At 43.9% G+C, this 8,511-nt stretch overlaps 1 pseudogene; it reads left to right on the top strand.

Annotated features, from left to right (window-relative positions):
* The first annotated feature begins 6,378 nt into the window (after window positions 1-6,378).
* Window positions 6,379-6,999, top strand: LOC108310616 (annotated as a pseudogene).
* The last annotated feature ends 1,512 nt before the right edge of the window (window positions 7,000-8,511 follow it).

Here is an 8,511-nt window from a genome sequence, read left to right as displayed (position 1 = left end):
ACTGGGGGCTTGTAGCACTTTTTCACCTGGGAATCTCCTGGCCTGGCTCCCGGTTTCAATCCCCTTTTTTTCAGTTGAATGGGTGACTGTCCCCAGGCATTCCAGTCACCTGTTGAAAAGGCACCCAGATCTGTGTGATTTCCCATGCAGTGACCCACTGTGCCAGCTGAAACAGCCACTTGGAGATTTGTGGCGCATTTTTGCCCAGGAATCTCCTGGCACGTCTCCCTGTTTCCCTTTTTATCAGTTGAATAGGTGACTCTGTCTCCCAAGTTCTCTAATCACCAGCTAAAATGGCGCCCAGACTTGTGTATTTTGTGCAAAGACCTGTCACCCCAGCCAAAACAGTAGTGCTAGTGACCCATGGGGCTCCTCCACCTGGGAATCTCCTGGTCTGTGGGTAAGAAAAATCCATCTGGAAATGTGGCATCCACTCACCCTGTGCACTCTCGCTGGGAGCTGCATAGCTGCTCCTGATCAGCCATCTTGGATCCCCCTCCACGTTCCTGAATTTCTAATTTGTGTATTTAACCAGTGTAGTTTTTTGTTCAAAGTATTACCAAATCAAACCTGGGCCTGCCCACCGGCACTGCAAAGCCAAACTCTGACACTGGGGCTGCAGTAAGAGAAAGTGAGACATTGGGCCAGGCATCGTGGCTCACACCTGTAATTCCAACGCTCTGAGACGCTGAGGTGGGGAGATCACCTGAGGTCAGGAGGTTGAGACAAGCTGTCCAACATGGTAAAATCCTGTCTCTACTAAAAATACAAAAATTAGCTGGGCATGGTGGTGCATGCCTGTAATCCTAGTTACTCAGGAGGCTGAGGCAGGAGAATCGCTTGAACCCAGGAGGCACAGTTTGCAGTGAGCCGAGATCGTGCCACCGCACTCCAGCCTGGGTGACAGAGGGAGACTCTGTCTCCAAAAAAAAAAAAAAGGAAGTGATTTATTTAGAGCAACAAGCAAGGAGAATCAGGTAGCTTATGCTAAGATCTGAATTCCCCAATGGCTTACAAGTAAGGGTTTTTAAAGGCAGAGAGACAGAGGTGACAGGCAAAGTCATAAATCCATACATGGAGGTTATACGTTGGTTTGATCTAAAGAGGTTGAATATATTAAAATGGGATCTTACACATCTTAGATAAATTCAAAGATTTTCTGATTTGTAAATGATTAAGAAAGGGTAGTTTAAAATTTTCAGATCAGTAGAAAAAAATTAGTCACACGGTGTGACTTCCTCTAGGCCCCTCACAAAGAATTTTAGAACAATGAAGGGTAGTCAAAGTTCAGTCCTCAGTTTCCCCTTATCTGAGGTCTATGTATGTGCCAGTACATCTATTTGGCAAGGGTCCAGGTTCCTGAAAAATACTTAGGGACACATGTCAAGATTTTATTTTTAGTTTCTATATGGAACAAAACATCTTATGACTCTAACTACCTTAGTATTATTTTTAAGCTACTATAATCTTGCTTATGAAGTTGCTCATTTACTGACCAGAGTTTACTAGGTATCAGGAATTTCCCTTGAAGGAGCTCAAGATTTTTCTTTATTTTCATGCTTTAAAGGTAAGGGAGCTATAAGCCACTAAGATGGGTCCCTGCTCTGTCTCAAAGGGATTTATAAGATCTTTTTAATCAGCTGTGACTTTTACCATTATGTAACATCCCTCTTTATGCCTGTTATTCCTTTTAACTTTAAATTCCACTTTATTTGGTAATAGGAATCTAGTTCTAAGCCAAATTCCTCTGTGTGATACTTCAAGTCCAACCACAGGTTTGTTTAGGAGGCCTCATGGAAGAAAACTGCCCTCCAGATTTGATGCACAGTCAATGCGTTATAGCCTCTGGACAGAGCTGCAGTAGAGCACTCAGCCTCCAATCCCTGCCTAGAGCCAGCATTGCTCATACATTCAGCGTTCTTAGTCCAGGTGCCTCCACTCAGAGGCCTCCTTATAGGGTAGGTGCTTTCATGGAGACCTCCTTACACAGGGCCTTTGACTAAGACACTTTTCCCCTTTGACTCAATACTTTCCCACTGCTAACCCCTCCCTTTTCCTGTCTGTAGGCCTAGCCTAGGTCCATAAATGGCAGAAGCCATTTGTTCAGTGCTTTGCAGAAGTGAGGTATTCTCCACTCACCCACCTGCATTGCCTGTTATCAGACTGACCCTCACCCAATGCCACTGCATGGAATAAAATGAAACATTGAGGAGCTGGCACTTTTTCTTTGTCAGTTGCCTGAATGATCATAGTAACTGAATAAAGTCTTGAAGGCTACTTTCAATTGGAATCATTGTCCTCATTAACCATCTTGACACCAGACAGCTTGACAGACAATAATTCTTCGAATTCCTCTTTATTAATTTTCACTGGCCTAATACTTTAAGTAATTTCTTTTTTAAAGTATAATATCCACATTCCAGGAAAAAGTATCCCTATAAAGGGGGAAAGACAAAGGAGGCCTACCCATCATGCAAATGAAAACAAACAACAACAAGAAAACATTCCTAAAACCCTCAGAAAGCAACTGTGACCCATGTGCTTTTCCCAAAACTTAGTGTCAAGGCTACCTGTATCTGTAAAGTCAGGTAGAAAATTTAGTTTCTCACCTTGTATGTAACTTCCCCCAAAAAAATTGGGATTCTGTTAATAAGGAATAAATGACATTTATGCATGGAATCAAACTGACAATAACTTAGGACATAGAGGAATACCACTATTCAAAGGACACCCAGGAAATGCATTGCAAAAAGATCACTACATAAGCACACAGTCATCAGGTTATCTAAAGTCAAGATGAAGGAAAGAAGACTTCCACCAAGATGGCCAAATAGGAACAGCTCCGGTTCATAGTTCCCAGCAACGGCGATCCAGAAGGAGAGTGGTCTCCACATTTCCAACTGAGGTATGAGATTCATCTTATTGGGACTTGTTAGGTAGTGGGTACAGCCCAAGGAGGGTGAGCCAAAGCAGGGTGGGGTGTTGCCTCACTCAGGAAGCACAAGGGGCCAGAGAAGTCCCTCTCTATCCAAGGGAAGCCATTAAGGATGTTTCTTGACACTCTGGCACTCTGGCTCATATACTGCACTTTTCCCACTGTCTTCACAACCCACAGACCAGGAGTTTCCCTCTGGTGCCTACAACACCAGCACCCCTGGTTTCCAGCACAAAACTGGGTGGCCATTTTAGCTGTAGTTGTTTTTTTTTTTCTTCTTCTTCTTCTTTTTTTCTCATACCCCAGTGGTGCCTGGAATGCCAGGGACACAGAACCTCTCTTTCCTCTGAAAAAGAGGGCTGAAGCCAGGGAGCCAAGTTATCTGGCTCAGCAGGTCCTACTCCCATGAAGACCAGCAAGCTAAGATCCACTGGCTTGAAATTCTTGTAGCCAGCACAGCAGTCTGAGCTCGACCTGGGATGTTCGAGTTCTGTGTGTGAAGGGGTGTCCACCATTGCTGAGGCTTGGTAGGTGGTTTTAACCAGGCCTGTGTAAACAAAGTCGCTGGGAAGTTTACAAAGCAACTGAGAGGAGCCCATGGCAGCTCAGCAAGGCCTCTGCAGGCAAACTATCACTAGACTTCCTTCTTGCTGGGCAGGGCATCTCTGAAAAAAGGCAGCAGGCATCAGGGACTTATAAGTAAAGCCCCCACCTTCCTGGGACAGAGCACCTGGGAAGAGGGGTGGTTGTAGGTTCAGCTTCAGCAGACTTAAATGTCCCTGCCCAGCAGCTCTGAAGAGAGCAACAGATCTCCCAGTATAGCACTTGAGCTCTGATAAGGGACAGACTGCCTCCTCAAGTGTCTCCCTGACCCCTGTGTATCCTGACTAGGAGACACTTCATACAGGAATTCTCTCACTGACATCTGGTGGGTACCCTCCTGGGACAAAGCTACCATAGGAAGAAACAGGCAGCAATCTTTGCTGCAGCCACCGTGGGTGAATCCCAGGCAAGCAGGGTCTGGAGTGGACCTCTAGCAAACTCCAGCATACCTGTAACAGATGGACCTGACTGTTAGAAGAGAAACTTAAAAAATAGAAAGAAATAGTTTCAACATCAACAGAAAGGACTTGCACTCAGAGACCCCATCCAAAGGTCACCAACTTCAAAGTTCAAAGGTAGATAAATCCACAAAGATGGGAAGAAACCAGCACAAAAAGGCTGAAATCTCCAAAAACCAGAACACCTCTTCTCCTCCAAGGGATCACAACTCCTCACCAGCAAAGGAACAAAACTGGATAGAGAAAGAGTGTGACAAATGGACAGAAGCAGGCTTCAGAAGATGAGTAACAAATTTCTCTGAGCTAAAGAAGCATGTTCTAGCCCAATGCAAAGAAACTAAGAACGTTGAAAAAAGATTAGACAAAATGCTAACTAGAATAACCAGTGTAGAGAAAGAATATATATGACTTGATGGAGCTGCAAAACATAGCATGAGAACTTCATGAAGCATACACAAGTTTCAATAGCCAAATCAATCAAGTGGAAGAAAGGATATCAGAGATTGAAGATCAACTCAATGAAATAAAATGAGAAGGCAAGATTAGAGAAAAAAGAGTAAAAAGAAATGAAAAAATCCTCCAAGAAATATGAGATTATGTGAAAAGATCAAATCTATGTTTGATCGGTGTACCTGAAAGTGATGGGGAGAATGAAACCAAGTTGGAAAAAACTCTTCAGGATATTATCCAGAACTTCCCCAATCTAGCAAGGCAGGTCAATATTCAAGTCCAGGAAATACAGAGAATACTACAAAGATATTCCTGAAGAAGAGCAACCTCAAATCACATGATTGTCAGATTCACCAGGATTGAAATGAAGGAAAAAATGCTAAGGGCAGCCAGAGAGAAAGGTTGGGCTACCCACAAAGGGAAGCCCATCAGACTCACAGTGGATTTATTGGCAGAAACCCTACAAGCCAGAAGAGAGTGGGGGCCGATATTCAACATCTTTAAAGAAAAGAATTTTCAATCCAGAATTTCATATTCAGCCAAACTAAGCTTCTTAAGCAAAAGAGAAATAAACTCCTTTACAGACAAGCAACTGCTGAGAGATTTTGTCACCACCAGGATTGCCTTACAAGAGCTCATGAAGGAAGCACTAAACATGGAAAGGAACAACTAGTAGCAGCACTGCAAAAACATAACAAATGGTAAAGACCATCAACACTATGAAGAAACTGCATCAACTAATGGGCAAAACAACCAGCTAGCCTCAAAATGGCAAGTTCAAATTCACACAACAATATTAACCTTAAATGTAAATGGACTAAATGCCCCAGTCAAAAGACACAGACTTGCAAATTGGATAAAGAGTCAAGACCCACTGGTGTGCTGTATTTAGGAGCCCCATCTCACATGCAAAGACACACATAGCCTCAAAATAAAGGAATGGAGGTAGATTTACCAAGCAAATGGAGAGCAAAAAGAAGCAGGGGTTGCAATCCCAGTCTCTGATAAACCAACAAAGATCAAGAGAGACATAAAAGGGCTTTACATAATGGTAAAGGGGTCAATGTAACAAGAAGAGCTAGCTAACTATCCTAAGTATATATGCACCCAATCCAGGAGCACTCAGATACATAAAGCAAGTTCTTAATGACCTAAAAGAGATGTAGACTCCAACACAATAATAGTGGGAGACTTTAGCACCCCACTGTCAATATTAGACAGTTCAACGAGACAGAAAATTAACAAGCATATCCAGGACTTGACTCAGATCTGGACCAAGCAGACCTAATAGACTTCTACAGAACTCTACACCCCAAATCCACAGAATATACATTCTTCTCAGCACAACATCACTCTTATTCTAAAATTGACCACATAGTTGGATAAAACACTCATCAGCAAATGCAAAAGAATGGAAATCATAACCAACAGTCTCTCAGACCACAGTGCAATCAAATTAGAACCAGGATTAAGAAACTCACTCAAAACTGTACAACTACATGGAACCCGAACAACCTGCTCCTGAATGACTACTAGATAAATAATGACATGAAGGCAGAAATAAAGGTGTTCTTCAAAACCAATGAGAATGAAGCTACAATGTACCAGAATCTCTGAAACACATTTAAAGCAATGTCTAGACGGAAATTTATAGCACTAAATGCACACAAGAGAAGCAAGGAAGGATCTAAAGTCGCCAGAAACCCTAATATCATGATTAAAAGAACTAAAGGAGCAAGATCAAACAAATTCAAAAGCTAACAGAAGAAATAACTAAGATCAGTGCTGAACTGAAGGAGACAGACAGACAGACACATACACACACACACACCCTTCAAAAAAAATCAATAAATCCACCCTTTGCCTTCAGGCTCCTCTGGAGCCAGTAGCCACCCAACCAGGGGCCTGGGGTCACAGGTTCAGCTGACAACCATGGGCTCTGTGTCCAACTAATAGTTTGCAAGTGGTTGCACTAAGGTGGCAGAAGAGGCGCCAGAGGGCTTGGGCTGAGTGGTGGACAAGCCTCAGCTGCTGCATGGTACAGGCATCTGTAAGTGGTTCAATGGGTGCATAGGGTTAGGATTCCTGTCCATGACCACCCATGCCAGGGTCGCACTCGACCCTCCAGTGGACGTCTTTGCGCACCAGAATAAGGGCTTTGTGCACATGGAGAGCTTCCAGAACTTGAAGGAGGTTAGGCAGTGGGGTTCACCTTTAAGAATTCAGTCAAGGGTCTGGAATCCATCCATGTCACCGGACCTGGTGGGGTGTTTTGTATTGGGAGTGAGAAGCAGACAAAGGGGAAGTATATGCAGAATTGCAGATCAAAAGGAGACAGGCGCTCCTGTCTGTGGAGGTCTAAACCATCATGCCAAGGAATGCAACCTGCCACCCCAGCCCAAGAAGTGCCACTTCTGCCAGAGAACCAGCTGTATGGTAGCCTCATATCCACTGAAGGCCCAGCAGACCCCTAGTGCACGGGGAAAGCCAATCCACTTTCGGGAGGAAGAAGAAATCCACAGCCCTGCCCTGCTTCTAGAGGCCCAGAATTGAGCCCCAATGGGTGGGGCCTATTCTTTTGCTATCAAGAAGTTTTGAGGAGCAGGCAAAGGTGAGAAAGTGGGAATAGGGTGCATTGGGGCTAGTTGGCACTGCCATGTATCTCAGACTGGGGTTCACGTTATCACCCTTTCTTCCTTCTAGTTGGGGAGAAAGGGTGAATTAAAGGAACTCCAACCACGCTCTGCCCAAATGCAAGTGAGGGTTCTGGGGGCAACCAGGAGGGGGAATCACCCTACAACCTGCATGCTTTATCTGAGGCTCCATCCCCAGAATTTCCAGCTTTTGAAAGCAGCCTGGGATAGGGAATTTGTTTTCCTTTTAAAGAAGCATATATAATAGTAATTCCTATCAGAGTGAAATGATTAAGTATAAAATCAGATTAATGAAGCCAAGCCATTACATTCTGTGGAAGGGAATCTCTCAGGAGTAAGGCAGTGTTTTGTTGTTTTTTTTTTTTAAGGGTTTATTTTACTTTCACCCAGGTTGGAGTCAAATCGAAAAAGCCTGGACAAAGCCAACCACCCCCACCAGGATTGTATCCTTATACCCATTTTTGGATAGGGTGCTGGCAACTGTCCCAAGCAATGGGTAATGATGATGACAAAAAGCGTGTTTGGGGGAACAGCTGCATATCTGCTGCTCTTATGTTCACACCTGCCCCATTCTGGGTCAATGTGATTTCATTTACTTGCTCCCTTGGATACTGCATCTTGGGTCCCACTTTCTCCAGGATGCCAACTGCACTAACTGTGTGCAAATGACATACCTTGTGCATTTTAACTTTTTTTTCCTGAATATAAATATTCTGGTGTTATATTTTTGTATATTGTAATCTAAGGTCCTCATTTCCCACACTGTGTTCTCAGGTACATGAGCAATCTCAGGGATAAGTCAGCAGCAGCTCCAGGTCTGCACAGCAGGAATACTTTTTGTTGTTTTTGCCACCATGGAGAGCAACTATTTGGAGTGCACAGCCTGTTGAACTACCTCATTTTTGCCAGTGAGAGCTGGTTTTTCTGCCATAGTGTCCTCTTGAAACCCCCTCTGCCTTAAAAATGTTTTATGGGAGACTAGGTTTTAACTGGGTTGCTCATGACTTGATTGCCTCCTACTGGAAGATTGGAAATTAGTCTAAACTGGAAATGGTACAGAGAGGCTAGGAGAGGCTGGGCCAGGTAAAAGGCCCAGAGAGGAAACCAAGATTAAGTGAGGGTTGTCTAATCCTAGGGCACAGGATGTTCTTTACATCCCAGATCCATTCTTCACCAGATTAGACTAGGCCTACCATGCACAACAGAATGTGTTCATAAAATGGAGTTGACAGGGGTGAGCTTTAAGAACCATACCCCTGTATTTAATCCTGTGCTGTCGAGGGATGGCTATATGAAGTAAGGTCTAAAATCCTTAACCTTTCATAATTCTTGGGTTCCAGGAAGACACATAAGCAAGGGCTCTGTGGTGCCTGGGGCCTTTGCCCTGCCCTGCTGCGGTAGTGATTGATAG

This window comes from Cebus imitator, unplaced genomic scaffold, assembly GCF_001604975.1.
Source record: "Cebus imitator isolate Cc_AM_T3 unplaced genomic scaffold, Cebus_imitator-1.0 Scaffold105, whole genome shotgun sequence".
Taxonomy (NCBI): domain Eukaryota; kingdom Metazoa; phylum Chordata; class Mammalia; order Primates; family Cebidae; genus Cebus; species Cebus imitator.
This window is presented reverse-complemented; position numbering and strand designations above follow the sequence as displayed.